Below are 20,603 nucleotides of genomic sequence, written 5' to 3' on the forward strand. Positions count from 1 at the left end.
TCTAGCTGTTTCAACTCAGTAGCTTCTTTGGCCTGTTGCCTCTGTCCTGTGGACCTGGAGGGAAAGTCAGTGAAAGAATTAACACGCTAGGCCTAGCATGACAATACTAATGCCTGGCAAAGAGCCACAACCTCCCAGAGATGGTGCCTATTAGACAATTAATTGGCTATTTAGGAAACATGAGCCAGAAAAGAGAAGAAACCATGGGACGTTAAACTTCCCAATGGGATGCTAAAAAAAATGCACTGGAGTTAAAAATTGGAAAAACAAATAGAACGAAAGAATTTTATCCCCAATGTCACTGCAAATGTTTCTGGATTGACCACATGAACCTGAGGAGAATGATTTCAAAACAAAAAACCAAAAAATGTTAAATATGCACTGGGTATGATTTAGCATGATTTTAGGTATAATCAAAGCTGCAGAAAACTACCTTTATGTGGAAACAATTAGTATGCCATAGCTACTCAGAGGGGCCACGTTTATTGCTAGTAACTGATGCTCAGGTGGTACTGATCATTCGATCACCCAAACCTAATTAAGGGTCTTAAAAAGGAAGCAGGAACCCACACAGGGAGACAGAGATGGCTAAACAGATGGGGTGGCTCAAGGGCTCAGTGAAACGGGAGGCCTTCATTGCAAAGTGAACAATTAGCCTGAAAGTTCAGGCATGAACACAAGGCCTCTGGGTGCCTGGCATGAGCACTGGGGACTATTAGGGAGCAAGGACATGAAGTGGCACTTCCTCTGTGCCGGGCACACTACCTGATAGATGCCTCCCCATCACCCCTGTGTGCACAAGGAGGAACTGAGGCTTAAGGGGGCTTTGGAACCTGCTCAAGGTCACACACCTAAGAAAGTCCCAGAGGTGGCCTTTAGACCCAGCCCACGATCTTAACCATGACATGCTATGTCTCATGTACGCAGACTCAGCTTTGGTGACGCTTTTGCCATCTCTGATGATAATCAGTGTCACAAGTACAAGTTGTGGTCTATGTTCAGAAATGTTCTACCTGCAACCCTCTCTCCACCCCCGACCGCAATTCACTTGTTTCCAGATCTCTGGTGTCTGAGCTGGAATAACATGAAAAACAAATTGAAAAATAAATAAATGGTTAATATATGAATATGTTATCCCTTGATCTTAGCAATATATTTACAAGCATCAGAAATTCAATATTGTAATAAAAGACATAGCTCTGATTTCACAATGGAGGCCAAACTCTTTGTTTGTTTGTTTGTTTGTTTGTTGGGGGGGTACGTGTTTTTCTTTACTCATTCATCTTTACCCCGTAAAGAGGTGCAGACTTTCTATGTGCCTAGGTTGGCTGGTATGTTTCCTTTAGGTTGCAGTAAACAGAGTAGTGGGTATTTATTGTAAGGGTGGAAGCGGAAGTAAAAACCACAGGATTCTCAGCCACTGGACTGACTAGACTACAGAGAAAACGAGGAACCACGGCAGAGGCATGCCTTGCAGGCTCTGCAGGTAGTTCAGAAACTGACAAGCGGGTGACTGAGTACCCATCACTCTCTCGGCAACACAACCTGCTGATCCCTCCTTCAGAGGCCAGCTTCTCTCAGTCTCTGCTTCTACTTCATTTACCTTCACTATCACTTTTCCCTACACTGTGTCTGCTCACTCAAAACTTATGCTTGTAGAATTGTAGAGACATACAGAAAATATCCAAGGTAAAAAATGAAATGAAACCACCATTCCAGCATATCTTTCAATAATATATACATTACTATATACATACATATATGTACATACATTTTGTATATATGCATATATGTATATTTTAAAATTAAAAGTTCCATTGAACAAATAGCGCTGTAACAACTGAATGCCCACACAGAAAAAAAAAAAATGAACCTCAACATTCCTTCAGATCATATACAAAAATTAACTCAAAATGTATCATAGACCTACACTGAAAAACTAAAACTATAAAATTTCTACATAAAACAGAAAATCATTGTGACTTTGGGACAGGCAAAGACTTCCTAGATGGATCACAGGAAACATAAGCCATATTCATTGGTTGTAACAAATAAATCATATGAACATTTATAAAAGGGAAAGCTGGGTATGGGGTTCATGGGAGCTCTCTGTGTTGTTTTTGCAATTTTTTGTATAAATTAAAACTATTCTAAACAAAAAATGTATTATAAAAAAGCATGGAACATAACATTTAAAACAGCTAAGTTGATAAATTTAAAACTTTTGTTCTTTAAAAGACATTATTATGAAAATGAAAAGATTAGTTATAAACTGATAAAAATATTTTCAAATCATATATCTGACAAAGGAATTGTATACAGCATATATAAAGAACTCTCAAAACTCAATAATAAGGAAACAACTAATTTTAAGAGATTTAAATAGATTTAAAAGATTTAAATTGTACTAGGGAAGATACATGGATGGCTTATAAGTACACGAAAAGATGCTTGACATTAGTCACTAGGAAAATGAGAAACCATTGCACACCTATTAGAACAGCTGAAATTTTTAAATGGGCAATACCATGAGCTTCGAGGATTCAAAGCAATTGGACTTCTCATTGCTGGTAGGAATGCAAGATGGTACAGGCACTTTGAAAAAGACATTGGCAATTTCTTAAGCATACACTCATCATACAACCCAGTAATCCTTCTAAAATGTTTATCCAAGAGAAGTAAAAACATTATGTCCTGTACACAAATCATCCATAATCATCAGAAACTGGAAACAATCCAAATGTCTATGGACTGGTGAATGAACAAACTGTGATGCATTGATACACTGTAATGTTGCTCCACAATAAAAGGAGTGAAGCCCTGATGTACACAACATAAATGCGTCTCAGGCGTGAAAGCAGCAGATGCAAAAGGCAACACACTGTGTGATTCCATTTAGCTGACTTTCTGGAAAATGCAAAACTATAGTTTGCAGGGACGGGGAGCAGAGGGAGAGGACCGACTACCAAGGGGCAAGAGAAACTTCTTGGGGTAGAAGAGTCTATATCTTGATTGTGGTGGTTATCACACGACCACATACATTTTTCAAAACGAATCAAAATATAGACCTGAAAAGGGAAAATTTTATTGTATGTAAATTATACCTCAAAATACTTTGAGGTATTTGATTGAATATATAAATGAAACTGGGAATATATCTTCTATATAGCTTTACATACTGCTGCTCTTTTTCGTTTAACATCAGAGCACTAAACATGCTATGAAAACATGACTTAAATGACTACATAAACTTTCACTGTGTGGGTGTATTGTAACTCAATTACCATCCCATTATTGGACTTCATTTATTTCCAATTTTCTTACATATATTCTTACACAAGCATCTCTGTACACCAATTTCATCTGTCATCTCTGATTATGGCATTAGGACAAAATTCTAGACGTGAAATTACTGAGCCAAAGGGTATAAGCAGCAGTTTAAGCTTCTGGGTATTTACTGCCAATTTTCTCTCCAGAAAAGGTAAACACAGCTTACATGCGCCAATCCTCATAACAGTGGGTCTATAATAGAAATCTTAAATACATCTGTTTTTTCTGAACATGGAACAATCATACAGGAAAAGACTTATTCAAAGTATTTTAAGGAGGCGGTACCGTAACTCTCAGATCTAGAACACCAAGCTAAAATGTGAGAAAAAGGTCTATAGGATAGTGAGACAATGAACAAATCTACATAAAAGAGGATTTTCTGTGAAATGTCCAGGGGCCCTTTATGATCAAAGAACTCTTGAATAATATTTTTTCTCAAGAAGAGAGATTAGTTTTTCCATCTAGAACAAAATACTTTGCATAATGCAGAACAATTAGCACAATAATGCATTAGAATCTGATTTACACTTAAATTTTCAACAGCAATAATTTATTTCAACTAAGTTATCCCTCTCCTCTTAACCATCAGGAGTAAGAATGTTGGAATTTTCATAATCATGTTTCAATGTAAGAAACCCTGTATTCCACAATAGAATCCTAGGCTCACAATATTCTTTCATGTGCTGGTCACTATAATCAAGGCATGTTTTATGCAAATCGATGACTATTCTTTACCAAAGAAACAGAAAAACCTTATTAATTTTCTGACGAAGTCTCTATCCAGATGTTAGCTCTGCTATAACTAAGATAAACGCATTGCTAATCTAACTAACATTTTAACTAAAAAGTGACCAAAATAGAAGAACTAAGCCTGGACAACATTAAATTCAATATCAAAATGTCTTCATGGTGAATGAATAAAATTTCTGAACCTCAGCCATATGATCCTGGAGTTCTGATCATTTTCCATCACTGACTTGAAAGATGAAGAATGTCTGTCTGAATGGCTCCACCTGAAACCCTCTTTTCTGACTTATTCAAGCAGGCATGAATTTTGATTGTACAGAATTCACGTAGAACTTGCATCATGAAACTTCAGAATAGAAAGAACCCTGATTTGCCCAAAGCCTCACAGCGGGTTGGTAGTTGTGCTGTGAACTCAGCGTCTAAACCTTGCACTCTCCGTACTCACCCCACTCCGCCTTGCTCTCTATCCCACGTTGGCTGTAACTCACTTGACTGTACACTTCAGTTGTCTCTGGCCAGAGTGTTCGACCTGTGAAATGAATCAAAAATCACACCAATAAAGGTTCCATTCCAAACCATCTTTTAACATTCCATTACATCTTCCAGGATTCAGAGGAGACCAAAGCCAACTTCTAAAATCAAAGAAACATATTTAGAAGGAATCGCTGTGAACAATGAACATCAATTCCTAGATCCAGTGTTATTTTTGTTATTATTATTATTACTTACGACTTACTTCTTTTTAAGAAAAATGCTCTATGATTTGAAACATTTGAAAATGACTTGAATGGGAATCAGAATAAATGTCACATCCCTCCACCGTGAGCCTCTTCCCCTCCCTCAGACACACACACACACACACACACACACACACATTTCCCACAGACTGCCAGGTACCCACGCAAGGCGTCCCCTACCCTCTGCGCTCAGGACCGTGCTGCCCCGAAAACCTCACTAAGACCAGCCTGGAGCAAAATGGAAGGAGGCAGAGTGTCCCCCAGGCCCACTGTCCTGGTCTTTCAGGGTCCTCTCTCCTTCCACGTCTCCCTGCCTCTCACCCCACCCAGTTGTCATGGCCCCTCCCCCAGCTCCAACTACCTAAGAAACCTACCTAGCGTTAGATTCCTACAGCAAAACCCAATAAAAGCCCAAGAAGGGCTAAGCCCTCCCAAGGAAATGGATCTGCAGAAAACAACGCTGGACAGACGACAGACTGTGAGAATTCTCCTCCCAGCTGTACCCACTCATTAGCTGAACAACCCTGGGCAGGCGCTGTGGCTCTCTGGGACAAAACAGGAAAATAAGGAGGCTGGGCTGGGGTGTTCTCAGAGCTTGTTCTAAGCCACACCTTTCAAGGTCCAGGTTGGCTGCACCTTAATAGGAATAAAGGCCCTGCAGCATGGGGACTCACCCCACAACTGTGTCCCTTGACCAGTGCTTTCCACAAAAAACCACTGAACGTTCGTCGATCCGTTGGGAATTTTGATGAGCCCCTTCTGGTTTGTTTTGCCTTGTTTAAAATATCTAGCTCCACACAGGGGAGTGTGACGGGGAGTTGAGTGGGCAGGGCTCTGGCTCCAGCCATCCCAGGCGTTGGCGTGCTCCACAAGGACATTGTGGGATTTAAAAAAAAGAAAAAAAAATCTAGCTCAAAAGTAAACGAGCTTTTGGAAAAAATGCATACAATTCACCAAGACAACAGACACATCCAGCAGTCTGTTCACTATAGAAATTCATATCCCCAAAGCACTGAATTCCACCTTGTACATAACGAGAGAAAAGCCTCGGGCAGACACCTGCCAAATGACAATGAAAAAGCAACAGAAGGCTACGGAGTGACCCCCTGATGTAGTAGCTGCAAGCACAGCACATAAGCATCGCCCACCAACCTGTGAGTACGGGGAGGCAGGGTTTACCTCTAGCACAGATCCTGGCCCAAAGAGGTCCTCGATAAATTTTTGTTGAATGTCTGAATAAAGCCATGGGTGGATCAATGAACTGAGAAGAAGAAGAAAGCAAGTAAAGTCCGGCAGAGGTAAACCTACCTGTTCTATCATGAGAAAAATAGGTGCTTTTAGCAATACCAGCCAGGGAGTAAGCATTACAGGGCAAGAGAATGAGCAAAATCTCTTGGTGGTGTTTTCCCCCGTGATTGCAGGACCAGCTGATCCATCCTACAGCTGGGAAGCAGATACTGCCCGGCTACCACGAGTTCTGGTACAAAGGAAGCAAGGGCCAACTCTCCACCTTTGCGAGAATCTGAACTTCCATTTAAAGACTCTCTGGGTGCTTCCCCACCTTGTCTTATCTCCCCCATTTTCTCCCACCTATCCTGTTCTTATTTCAGTATTATCTCTGATTCTGTGTCCGTTATTCCATTTTGCCTTGTTTTGTTTTTCAGCTCTGCAGTTTATCTAAGTAAAACCTCAGACGTAACCCTTATGAAGGTGTTTAGGAGATAAAAGGGAATTTGAATATATAATTTTTAGAACCCCACCCATATTGTCATGTTGTAGCAGTCCAAAATAGCTGATACCATTATAAATTGGAAGAGGTGTCTGCAGTTGGCCTGCAGGATTCCAATACCGAGAGACTCTAGGAAGGCAAGTCTCTAGGGCGGGTGGAGGAAGGGTTTAAAACTCTAAATGACTCCCCGTGGTTGCATTCATGAACTCTGTTTTTTAACTGGCTTACAAGTAATTTGAGACAACAGTTATATTAGATAACCTTCTCTTTCACCTGCTGGTGGCATTTAGAAGAGGAGGCACATACAGTGGCTTTAGATGTCAGCCAGGTTGCCCTGAGATCCTCAGCCAAACTAAACAATCTAATCACAGGAGTAAAGGAATTCCTGCTTTAGTTCATTCATTCATAAACTTATTCATTTCACAAAGATTGAACATCTCTACTGTACACCAGGAGAAATACAAAGGTGAACGAAACAGGGTTCTTAAATTGATTTTTTTTTCCACCTTGGGATTTCACAATCCTATGATAGGTTCCTCCAGGGGTGACTAATTTACTTAACTTCCTCCAAATGTGTTTATAAAGATTAGTGGAGAAAGCGGGATACAACAGGTGTAGGTTCAAATCCTGGCTCTGCTACAGAGATGTGTGACATTTGACAAATTTCTTAACCTTTCTAAGCTTTAGTTTATTCATCTATTAAGTGGGAATGATAATGCCTATCTCATAGGATTGTTATTTTTGCTTGAAAGAAAAACAAGCATAAAATGCACACAGTAGTACATGGTGTATGGGAAGAATTAAAATTAATTTCTTCCTTCTATTGTCCTCTGTATTTCTGACCATTTTTCCCTCGGTTTGTACCCTTAGTACTTTTAGTGAATTTGACCTCCTCTCCCAAATAAGCTTGACTCTAATATGCTATTTTATGTACTGCAGCTGTTCTTTGCTTTCAGCACATGCTGATATGAAAATGTCAAATGAGCAAACTGAGGCTTTATAATGTTTTTTACATTAGTACTAATGAAAGCTAACATGTATTAACTCAAAGCCAGCCAAGTTGCAGGCACAATTCAGTGTTTTACCTGCGTCACCTCGCTTAATTCTTAATAAGAGCTCTATGAAGTAGGTGCTATATTGCACCTGTTTTTACAGCTGAGGAACAGGGTGATTAAGTAGCTTGCCCAAAGGTCTGCTGCTGGTCAGAGGGGAAGATGGGATTCTTGAACCCAGGCAGCCTGGCTCCAGAGGCCACCCTCTTAACCTCTTGCTAAGGGGCTGTAATGTAGTGATTATTAGGTAGCATTGGGTTGCAAGTAAGATCGTAAGAGAGATCAAAGTTTTCAGCCAATTGGTTTGATCACAAAATGCTAGGAATTCATCAGAAGTTTATTACATAGGTTTCTGTAAAAAAAAAAAACTATGTCAAAACACACATTATGTATTTTGTATGTCAAAAATACATATATATATATATATAAAACATTTGGGAGAATGAGGTCAAATATATATATATGTACATATATATATATTTTACATTATAGATTGTTTCTGTTATACATAAGCTGAATCGACACAGCTAGTTCTTCTGTAAAATTTGGGAGCCTGTGTCTGGGTTTGTCTGAACTCTGTAAACACAATGCATTCATTCAGTATCTACCGAGCACTTTGCACATGGCTGGCGTTATGATAATGATAAAAAGATTAGCCCTGCCAATGAGGAATTTGTGGCCCAGCAGGGGAGAAAGAGACTTAGCAAGGAGGTAATTACACCATCATTGGTGTGAAGAAGTACTGCAGACACACAAGGGTCAAGTAAATATCCCCCCCAAGACCCTTTATTTAATAATAATAAAAAAAAGAACAAGTCCCTTTTAGACTTCTGGAGGCACCCTTCACGTGGGTTCTCATAAGTATATTTTTCACTAATTCCACACATGTGAGGGCTGAGCCCTGCTGAGCCAAACCCTTCCAAGACAGAACTTCCCTCAGCTCAGTTGGCTTCAAGTAAACCAGAATATTCTGCACTTCTGCAGTCTCTGTCTTCCACCACCCAATCCCCAGCCCTCTCAACGCCTACATTTCTAGAAAAATAAATATATGAGGTCAAATCAGACAGTTCCTTCCAGAGACAGGGTCTCCACTATGTTATGGATGATTTCAATGGAATCCTGTACAAGGGCTAGAAAAGGAGCTCTGAGAGACGAACTCAAAGTCTCCTCAAATGCTTACTTTTATGACAATTGAAATTCACTGGGCTTGGGTTAACAATTGTCAACACTATTCCCATTTTCAGACCTGGTTTTGCACGAAGGATGGAGAGAAAAGAATTATTATACAAAAACACATTTTTAGATGCTCAGCTTTAAGATGGCAAGAAGAAAATATAGGGGGAAAATGTTGTTTCTTTGCATGTTAAAAGCAGAAGTAAAAAAAAGTCTTCAGCTCTGAAGAACAAGGAATAATAGCACTACACAAAGCAAACTTTTAAAGAAAAGTCTTATATAGCAGCAACTGTTTTAGTACAAAATTTACAGATTATGGTATTTCTCATAATTCCTTGCTGCCCTAGGGAAAAACATATTTTATTTAACTTTTATTTGATTTCATGGCTACCTTTCATTTTATTTTATTTTATTTTATTTATTTATTTTTTTTTTTGCGGTACGCGGACCTCTCACTGCTGTGGCCTCTCCCACTGTAGAACACAGGCTCTGGACGTGCAGGCTCAGCGGCCATGGCACACGGGCCCAGCCGCTCCACGGCATGTGGGATCTTCCCGGACCGGGGCACTCGTTTTATTTTTTAAAGCACAACTTATCCTCATTAATTAGATTAAAATAGTTTATCTTTTTTTTCTTTTTATTGGAGTATAATTGCTTAACAATGGTGTGTCAGTTCCTGCTTTATAACAAAATGAATCAGTTATACATATACATATATTCCCATATCCCCTCCCTCTTGCGTCTCCCTCCCACCCTCCCTATCCCACCCCTCCAGGCGGTCACAAAGCACCGAGCTGATCTCCCTGTGCTATGCGGCTGCTTCCCACTAGCTATCTACCTTACGTTTGGTAGTGTATATATGTCCATGCCGCTCTTTCACTTTGTCACAGCTTACCCTTCCCCCGCCCCATATCCTCAAGTCCATTCTCTAGTAGGTCTGTGTCTTTATTCCTGTCTTACCCCTATGTTCTTCATGACATTTTTTTTCTTAAATTCCATATATATGTGTTAGCATACAGTATTTGTCTTTCTCTTTCTGACTTACTTCACTCTGTATGACAGGCTCTAGGTCCATCCACCTCATTACAAATAGCTCAATTTCGTTTCTTTTTATGGCTGAGTAATATTCCATTGTATATATGTGCCACATCTTCTTTACCCATTCATCCGATGATGGACACTTAGGTTGTTTCCATCTCCGGGCTATTGTAAATAGGGCTGCTATGAACATTTTGGTACATGTCTCTTTGTGAATTATGGTTTTCTCAGGGTATATGCCCAGTAGTGGGATTGCTGGGTCATATGGTAGTTCTATTTGTAGTTTTTTAAGGAACCTCCATACCGTTCTCCATAGTGGCTGTACCAATTCACATTCCCACCAGCAGTGCAAGAGTGTTCCCTTTTTTCCACACCCTCTCCAGCATTTATTGTTTCTAGATTTTTTGATGATGGCCATTCTGACTGGTGTGAGATGATATCTCATTGTAGTCTTGATTTGCATTTCTCTAATGAGTAAAGATGTTGAGCATCCTTTCATGTGTTTGTTGGCAGTCTGTATATCTTCTGTGGAGAAATGTCTATTTAGGTCTTCTGCCCATTTTTGGATTGGGTTGTTTGCTATTTTGTTATTGAGCTGCATGAGCTGCTTATAAATTTTGGAGATTAATCCTTTGTCAGTTGCTTCATTTGCAAATATTTTCTCCGATTCTGAGGGTTGTCTTTTGGTCTTCTTTATGGTTTCCTTTGCTATGCAAAAGCTTTGAAGTTTCATTAGGTCCCATGTGTTTATTTTTGTCTTTATTTCCATTTCTCTAGGAGGTGGGCCAAAAAGGATCTTGCTGTGATTTATGTCCTAGAGTGTTCTGCCTATGTTTTCCTCTAAGAGTTTGATAGTGTCTGGCCTTACATTTAGGTCTTTAATCCATTTTGAGCTTATTTTTGTGTATGGTGTTAGGGAGTGATCGAATCTCATACTTTTACATGTCCCTATCCAGTTTTCCCAGAACCACTTATTGAAGAGACTGTCCTTTCTCCACTGTACATTCCTGCCTCCTTTATCAAAGATAAGGTGACAATATGTGTCTGGGTTTATCTCTGGGCTTTCTATCCTGTTCCATTGATCTATCTTTCTGTTTTTGTGCCAGTACCATACTGTCTTGATTACTGTAGCTTTGTAGTATAGTCTGAAATCAGGGAGCCTGATTCCTCCAGCTCCATTTTTCGTTCTCAAGATTGCTTTGGTTATTCGGGGTCTTTTGTGTTTCCATACAAATTGTGAAATTTTTTGTTCTAGTTCTGTGAAAAATGCCGGTGGTAGTTTGATAGGGATTGCATTGAATCTGTAGATTGCTTTGGGTAGTAGAGTCATTTTCACAATGTTCATTCTTCCAATACAAGAACATGGTACATCTCTCCATATATTTGTATCATCTTTAATTTCTTTCATCAGTGTCTTATAATTTTCTGCAGACAGGTCTTTTGTCTCCTTAGGTAGGTTTATTCCTAGATATTTTATTCTTTTTGTTGCAATGGTAAATAGGAGTGTTTCCTTGATTTCACTTTCAGAGTTTTCATCATTAGTATATAGGAATGCCAGAGATTTCTGTGCATTAATTTTGTATCCTGCAACTTTACCAAATTCACTGATTAGCTCTAGTAGTTTTCTGGTAGCATCTTTAGGATTCTCTATGTATAGTATCATGTCATCTGCAAACAGTGACAGCTTGACTTCTTTTCCGATTTGGATTCCTTTTATTTCCTTTTCTTCTCTGATTGCTGTGGCTAAAACTTCCAAAACTATGTTGAATAAGAGTGGTGAGAGTGGGCAGCCTTGTCTTGTTCCTGATCTTAGTGGAAATGCTTTCAGTTTTTCACCATTGAGGACGATGCTGGCTGTGGGTTTGTCATATATGGCCTTTATTATGTTGAGGAAAGTTCCCTCTATGCCTACTTTCTGCAGGGTTTTTCTCATAAATGGGTGTTGAATTTTGTCGAAAGCTTTCTCTGCATCTATTGAGATGATCATGTGGTTTTTCTCCTTCAATTTGTTAATATGGTGTATCATGTTGATTGATTTGTGTATATTGAAGGATCCTTGCAATCCTGGAATAAACCCCACTTGATCATGGTGTATGATCCTTTTAATGTGCTGTTGGATTCTGTTTGCTAGTATTTTGTTGAGGATTTTTGCATCTATATTCATCAGTGATATTGGCCTGTAGTTTTCTTTGTTTGTGACATCCTTGTCTGGTTTTGGTATCAAGGTGATGGTGGCCTCATAGAATGAGTTTGGGAGTGTTCCTCCCTCTGCTATATTTTGGAAGAGTTTGAGAAGGATAGGTGTTAGCTCTTCTCTAAATGCTTGATAGAATTCGCCTGTGAAGCCATCTGGTCCTGGGCTTTTGTTTGATGGAAGATTTTTTATCACAGTTTCAATTTCAGTGCTTGTGATTGGTCTGTTCATATTTTCTATTTCTTCCTGATTCAGTCTTGGCAGGTTGTGCATTTCTAAGAATGTGTCCATTTCTTCCAGGTTGTCCATTTTATGGGCATAGAGTTGCTTGTAGTAATCTCTCATGATCTTTTGTATTTCTGCAGTGTCAGTTGTTACTTCTCCTTTTTCATTTCTAATTCTATTGATTTGAGTCTTCTCCCTTCTTTTCTTGATGAGTCTGGCTAATGGTTTATCAATTTTGTTTATCTTCTCAAAGAACCAGCTTTTAGTTTTATTGATCTTTGCTATTGTTTCCTTCATTTCTTTTTCATTTATTTCTGATCTGATTTTTATGATTTCTTTCCTTCTGCTAACTTTGGGGTGTTTTTGTTCTTCTTTCTCTAATTGCTTTAGGTGCAAGGTTAGGTTGTTTATTCGAGATGCTTCCTGTTTCTTAAGGTGGGATTGTATTGCTATAAACTTCCCTCTTAGAACTGCTTTTGCTGCATCCCATAGGTTTTGGGTCGTCGTGTCTCCATTGTCATTTGTTTCTAGGTATTTTTTAATTTCCTCTTTGATTTCTTCAGTGATCTCTTCGTTATTAAGTAGTGTATGGTTTAGCCTCCATGTGTTTGTATTTTTTACAGCTCTTTTCCTGTAATTGATATCTAGTCTCATAGCATTGTGGTCGGAAAAGATACTTGATACAATTTCAATTTTCTTAAATTTACCAAGGCTTGATTTGTGACCCAAGATATGATCTATCCTGGAGAATGTTCCTTGAGCACTTGAGAAAAATGTGTATTCTGTTGTTTTTGGATGGAATGTCCTATAAATATCAATTAAGTCCATCTTGTTTAATGTATCATTTAAAGCTTGTGTTTCCTTATTTATTTTCATTTTGGATGATCCGTCCATTGGTGAAAGTGGGGTGTTAAAGTCCCATACTATGATTGTGTTACTGTCGATGTCTCCTTTTATGGCTGTTAGTATTTGCCTTATGTATTGAGGTGCTCCTATGTTGGGTGCATAAATATTTACAATTGTTATATCTTCTTCTTGGATCGATCCCTTGATCATTATGTAGTGTCCTTCTTTGTCTCTTCTAGTAGTCTTTATTTTAAAGTCTATTTTGTCTGATATGAGAATTGCTACTCCAGCTTTCTTTTGGTTTTCATTTGCATGGAATATCTTTTTCCATCCCCTTACTTTCAGTCTGTATGTGTCTCTAGGTCTGAAGTGGGTCTCTTGTAGACAGCATATATATGGGTCTTGTTTTTGTATCCATTCAGCCAATCTGTGTCTTTTGGTGGGAGCACTTAGTTCATTTACATTTAAGGTAATTATTGATATGTATGTTCCTATTCCCATTTTCTTAATTGTTTTGAGTTTGTTATTGTAGGTCTTTTCCTTCTCTTGTGTTTCTTGCCTAGAGAAGTTCCTTTAGCATTTGTTGTAAAGCTGGTTTGGTGGTGCTGAACTCTCTCAGCTTTTGCTTGTCTGTAAACGTTTTAATTTCTCCATCAAATCTGAATGAGATCCTTGCTGGGTAGAGTAATCTTGGTTGCAGGTTTTTCTCCTTCATCACTTTAAATATGTCCTGCCATTCCCTTCTGGCTTGCAGAGTTTCTGCTGAAAGATCAGCTGTTATCCTGATGGGGATTCCCTTGTGTATTATCTGTTGTTTTTCCCTTGCTGCTTTTAATATGTTTTCTTTGTATTTAATTTTTGACAGTTTGATTAATATGTGTCTTGGCGTATTTCTCCTTGGATTTATCCTGTATGGGACTCTCTGTGCCTCCTGGACTTGAGTAACTATTTCCTTTCCCATATTAGGGAAGTTTTCAACTATAATCTCTTCAAATATTTTCTCAGTCCCTTTCTTTTTCTCTTCTTCTTCTGGAACCCCTACAATTCGAATGTTGTTGTATTTAATGTTGTCCCAGAGGTCTCTGAGACTGTCCTCGGTTCTTTTCATTCTTTTTTCTTTCTTCTGCTCTGCAGTAGTTATTTCCACTATTTTATCTTCCACGTCACTTATCCATTCTTCTGCCTCAGTTATTCTGCTATTGATCCCATCTAGAGTATTTTTCATTTCATTTATTGTGTTTTGAATCGTTGCTCGATTCATCTTTAGTTCTTCTAGGTCCTTGTTAACTGTTTCTTGCATTTTGTCTATTCTATTTCCAAAATTTTGGATCATCTCTGCTATCATTATTCTGAATTCTTTTTCAGGTAGACTGCCTATTACCTCTTCATTTGTTAGGTCTGGTGGGTTTTTAATCTTGCTCCTTCTCCTGCTGTGTGTTTTTCTGTCTTCTCATTTTGTGTATCTTACTGTGTTTGGGGTCTCCTTTTTGCAGGCTGCAGGTTTGTAGTTCCCGTTGTTTTTGGTGTCTGTCCCCAGTGGCTAAGGTTGGTTCAGTGGGTTGTGTAGGCTTCCTGGTGGAGGGGACTAATGCCTGTGTTCTGGCGGATGTGGCTGGATCTTGTCTTTCTGGTGGGCAGGTCCACGTCTGGTGGTGTGTTTTTGGGTATCTGTGGACTTTGTATGATTTTAGGCAGCCTCTCTGCTAAGGGGTGGCGTTGTGTTCCTGTCTTGCTAGTTGTTTGGCATAGGATGTCCAGCACTGTAGCTTGCTGGTCGTTGAGTGAAGCTGGGTGCTGGTGTTGAGATGGAGATCTCTGGAAGATTTTCGCCATTTGATATTATGTGGAGCTGGGAGGTCTCTTGTGGACCAGTGTCCTGAAGTTGGCTCTCCCACCTCAGAGGCACAACACTGACTCCTGGCTCCTCAATTTGGGATGATTCATTGTCTATTCATGTATTCCACAGATGCAGGGTACATCAAGTTGATTGTGGAGATTTAATCTGCTGCTTCTGAGGCTGCTGGGAGAGATTTCCCTTTCTCTTCTTTGTTCTCACAGCTCCTGGGTCTCAGCTTTGGATTTGGCCCCACCTCTCCATGTAGGTCACCGGAGGGCATCTGTTCTTCGCTCAGAGAGGATCGGGTTAATGGAGCAGCCGCTTCGGGGACTCTGGCTCACTCAGGCCGCGGGGGCGGGAGGGGCACGGAGGCGGGGCAAGCCTGCAATGGCAGAGGCTGGCGTGACGTTGCACCAGCCCGAGGCACGCTGTGGGTTCTCCCAGGGAAGCCTTCCCTGGATCCCGGAGCCCCGGCAGTGATGGGCTGCACAGGCTCCCCGGAAGGGGGGCATGGACAGTGACCCGCGCTGGCACACAGGCCTCTTGGCGGCGGCAGCAGTAGCCCTAGCGTCCCACGCCCGTCTCTGGGGTCTGCGCTTTTAGCCGCGGCTTGCGCCCATCTCTGGCGCTCCTTTAAGCAGCGCTCTTAATCCCCTCTCCTCGCTCACCAGGAAACAGAGGGAATAAAAAGTCTCTTGCCTCTTCAGCAGGTCCAGACTTTTTCCCGGACTCCCTCCCGGCTAGCTGTGGCGCATTAGCCCCTTCAGGCTGTGTTCACGCCGCCAGCCCCAGTCCTTTCCCCGCGCTCCGACTGAAGCCCGAGCCTCAGCTCCCAGTGCCGCCCGCCCCGGCGGGCGAGCAGACAAGCCTCTCGGGGTGGTGAGTGCCGGTCGGAATCTCTCCGCTTTGCCCTACCCAGGTACGTGGGGAGTTTCTTGCCTTTTGGGAGGTCTGAGGTCTTCTGCCAGCGTTCAGTAGGTGTTCTGTAGGAGTTGTTCCACGTGTAGCTGTATTTCTGGTGTATCTGTGGGGAGGAAGGTGATCTCTACGTCTTACTCTTCCACCGTCTTCCCCGGAAGTCTCAATTTATCTTTTTTTTGATGACACAAATGGAAAATAATTTATACACCAAGTCTTCTTGTTCTTCCTTGTAGTACCTAGGATGTTTCCTTGCACATACATTTGCTGATCAATAAGGAAGATATTTTCATGTGGGACCAAAAAAGACATTAGTTTATTTATTCACGCTCCACAGAAAATACCAGCTCCTACCAGAGATAATAAAATATGTGGGTATTGAACATGTCAGTGTTCTTCCAAATGTTCGTATTCAATTTTAGGAAAAGTTTATTTGACAAGTTGGGTCAAATACATAATGGAATAATGCAAAGGAAGTAAACAAAGCTCTGGAGGAAAAAGCACTGAAAGGTCATGAAAAAGGGGAGACTCAGATCCAGATCTCAAAAAAGCTCTAAATTTATACTGACGAATACTTTTCAGAGCTTTGCTAACCAGGTTGTATACAGTGCTTTGAAAATCTAAAGGGCTATAACTTTCTAAGGCAGAATTTCTCAAAGTATGATCTGACCCTTCCACCGCTTCCCCCCATCAGAACCATAAAGTGTTCAGATTCTAAGGTCCTACTCCTATATTTTTAGGAAATCTACCACTTATTAGTAATATACCCAAAACTAGGACAAGGACTCCACTCTGCAAAGGATGCACAAACCCCAATTTCTTTATCATAAAGTTTATGTTAGTTTGGTAAATGGAGGAAGGTGACAAAAACACATCAGCCCTTGGGAAGCAGTGAATCCCCTAAGTGCTTGAAATTTATCCTGCCCCTTTCTAAGGAGGAGCACAGACACTGCTCTATGGCCTCCCAAAACCATGTGCTTCTGCCAGAACTAACCCTGCTACCCTGGCTAAACACAAAGGTTAACCAGGGAGATGGTCTGTATTCATATCTGCTAGACTCACTTACTAATCAGATTCTCACCACTGATGGGGCTGGGAGGTGAGAAAAATGGAGAGAAGCAGACAAACCCACGTGGCCAAGGACTGGATGGAGTCCAAGCTAACTGTTGCTATTGCCTCATCTTAAGTTACCGCAGCTGAGGCTACACCTCGGTCCACCATTGCTCTCTAATGATGTTAGAGTAGTTGTATGATGATAAGAATTAAATAAAACGAAATCTGGTAACTTAAGTTAGAAAACATCAACAAGAAGACAAAGTAAAATCCTTTGTTTTCATTTGAATCGATAATTATAATAGATACAAAAGTTGCAGTGCCTCCTGGGAGGCAAGGTTCTTGGCAACAGAAGCACAAAGTCAATCCACCCACAGGAGCACCATCAGAGGGTTCATCCTGAAAGAATACTGAAACACATGGATCTTTAACATGGATTTGAAAAGGCTAGACCGACTGGTTGCTCCCAAACCCAAAAGCCTTGGAGTCTAGAATTCCTCTAAGTTTGCTTGAGGCATTGATAAGCAAAAGGAGGCTGTGGAGGAATTTTGGTGAAGCCACATACCCTAGAAATATCACAGCCAGTTTGTGACTTGGAGAAGAAGAAAAGAAATGACATGCAATGACATCAACCATTCCACCCCATTGATCTGTTGTGAGCCTGAAATGCTCATCTGTGTAACGTACTTTGAAGAGGGCAAGTGGTAAGTGATCAGTAAAAAAAATAAATTATTAGTATTAATGATTACTGACATTTCTTACAGTGTTTTAAAGTAGGTTATAAAGAAATCGACAGCTCTGCCATTCCATGCAGCTTGCTTTAGATGACACTACTGCCTTAAAGGAGTGCAGCCTGCACCCTGCTTTGTGAGCAAATCTCTCTCTTTGTTTAAGCCACTGGTGGCAAGCTTTCTGTTACTTATAGCTGAATGCATTCCTAACTGATATATTGTCAATACCACTGAAATATAGTTTCATATTTTATTGGTACAGATAACATTAATGATGCAGGCCTTATGAAAGGTGAAATTATTAAGAACAAAATTGAACAGATGACATTTGAGAAAAGATGCCAGAAAAGTTTCGTAAAAGAAGTAGAGTCTTGGAGAATCCCAGTGTCCTGCAATATAAGCGTACCCTCATAATGCAAAGTAAACTGTAGGACCTACAGGTTCTCTTTGTTACTACATAACTGGAAGTTGAAGAGCGTTTTACTCCTGAATCTCAGCAGAAGCCCAACATAGAGAAGTGTTTTCTTCAAAGAATGGAGACAATACAGTGAAAGAGTGTTTTGGACCCACAAACTACTATAATCATTAAGAAGACTGAGACAACTGTGCAGCTGCAGACACAGGCTATCTTTCATAAAAAAGGAAGAATGACTCAAAGCATGAAATCAAGAGTCCACAGGGTGGAACTGGAGCCATGGAAAATTATTCCCAGGTTTTGCATCCCAATGAAGGAACAGCCAAGCTGCGTCCAGCTGAATTTCAGAATTGCAATGGACCCTTGTGTACCTCCTTGTTTCCTACTTTTTTTTTTTTTTTTTTTGTGGTACGCGGGCCCCTCACTTTTGTGGCCTCTCCCATTGCGGAGCACGGGCTCCGGACGCACAGGCTCAGCGGCCATGGCTCACGGGCCCAGCCACTCCGCAGCATGTGGGATCTTCCTGGACCGGGGCACAAGCCCATGTCCCCTGCATCGGCAAGCGGACTCTCAACCACTGCGCCACCAGGGAAGCCCCTTGTTTCCTACTTTTTGAAGAGCAGTGTCTATTCTGATTATCCTATGCCTGTCCCATCTTGGAGTGTTGATTGTACCTTTAAGTCACAGGTATTCGAATTGAGGGGAAGTGTACTCAAGAAACTGTGCTAAGAAACTGCATCTGAGGAGCTTCATCCACACCTGGACCTAATTTAGATGTAACATCCTGGACATTGAGCTGATGTTATAAAGGGCAGGGACTTTGAGGAGAGATTCTCAGTATGGGGTGAGGATATTCTGTATGTGAGATGAATGCAAATAATTTGATCCCAGAGGGCAGACCATGTTGGCTTAAGATATGTTCATAAATTCTTTTTTAGGACCTCCAAAAGTGGATCCTAGTTCCCCTTGCCTTGAGTGTGATTTAGACTTAGTGAATCATTTCAAAAGAATAAAATAAGATATAAGTGACAATATGAGTCAGAAACACTATAGAAAGTAGATATTATAGTACTAACAGTGTTATAGTCTGGGGTCATTTAAGGGAAGGGGCAATGAGTCATCAAAATCTAGAATTCTCAACCTGTCAAAACTGTCAATTAAGTGTGAGAGCAGAATAAAGATATTTTCAGAGATGCAAAGCCTCAGAATATCTGATCTATTCACTCTTTAATAGGAAGTCATCTGAGGATGTACTCCCACAAAACAAGGAGAAGAGAAAGAAAGAAAGAAGATAACTAATAATAGCTAGCATTTACTGAGTGCTTATTTTGTGCCAGGCACTGTGCTGTGTGTGTTTTTCACGTATAATTACATTTAACCACACAACAATCCTATGAAGTATATACTATTGCTATTATTATCTTATAGAATAGAAGACTGAGTTATAAAGGGGCCAAATCAGTTACCTAAGTTATTGGTAAGTTGTAGAACTAAGATCTAACCCTGGGCAGTCTGGTTCCAGAGCCCATGATCTTAAATACTCCCTATCTTCCCAGATAGTTATGTTACCATGAAACTGTGGAACCAAATCAGGACAGCAGCAAAGGAAAACCTCAGGATGAAACCTATAAAGCAGGACTATTGAGTCATCAGTATAGTAAACTGGGGCAGGAGAAGAGAAGGATTCAATGAGACAACTCTAGGAGGAAAAGAAGATGACTTCATAGATGGCATGATTTGGGAACATTAAAAGAGTGCAAGAAAACAAAGAGCAGTTAGAAAATCAAGGAAAATCAAAAAATACCCATAAGATGGACAATCCCTCAAGCCCTTCCTTTCCAACCAGGGCCTGGCAGGATGGCTCCCACAAAGAAAGGTGGCGAGAGGAAGAAGGGCCGGTCCACCATTAACGAGTTGGTGACCAGAGAATACACTATCAACGTACACAAGCACGTCCATGGAGTGGGTATCGAGAAGGATGCCCCTCGGACGCTCTAAGAAATCCAGAAATTTGCCATGAAGGAGATGGGAACTCCAGATGTACACATTGATACCAGGCTCAACAAAGCTGTCTGGGCCAAAGGAATAAGGAATGTCCCATACCGTATCCGTGAGTGGTTGTCCAGAAAACGTAATGAAGATTCACCAAACAAGCTCTCTATGTTTGTTACCTATGTACCTGTCACCACTTTAAAAAATCTACAGACAGTTAATGTGGATGAGAGCTAATTGCTTATGGTTGAGTAAAGTTATAGAACTGCCTTCGCATCTTAATTTTCCTTTTCTAGTTGCAGCTAAAGTTTTGTATATCTTTAAGCAGTTCCCAACTATAGGATCATTTGGAGAGCATTTCCTAAGTACTGTGCTTGGGCCCCTTCTCCCCAGTCCCTGGAGTTTTTGAATATTTGGACAGGGTCTAGGCAGGTGTTCTAAGGTGGTTTTGAAGTGCAACCTGGCTTGAGAATGACTATTTAGGTAGTTGGGACATTGTGGGTATAATGCTAATGCTTTTACATGCAGGTTTTGTTGATTTTAAGATACACATTTTTCCAGAAACTGGCATGTAGAACTTAATTGA

The 20,603-nt window shown here is 40.5% G+C and overlaps 1 pseudogene across 1 annotated transcript; it reads left to right on the plus strand.

The window, feature by feature from the left end:
- Positions 1-19,876: 19,876 nt before the first annotated feature.
- On the plus strand, positions 19,877-20,254 carry LOC308622797 (large ribosomal subunit protein eL31-like; annotated as a pseudogene). Its single transcript has one exon. The product of its transcript is annotated as a large ribosomal subunit protein eL31-like (transcript).
- The last annotated feature ends 349 nt before the right edge of the window (positions 20,255-20,603 follow it).

Source organism: Mesoplodon bidens (assembly GCF_964165515.1).
Source record: "Mesoplodon bidens genome assembly, chromosome: 9".
Classification (NCBI taxonomy): Eukaryota; Metazoa; Chordata; class Mammalia; order Artiodactyla; family Ziphiidae; genus Mesoplodon; species Mesoplodon bidens.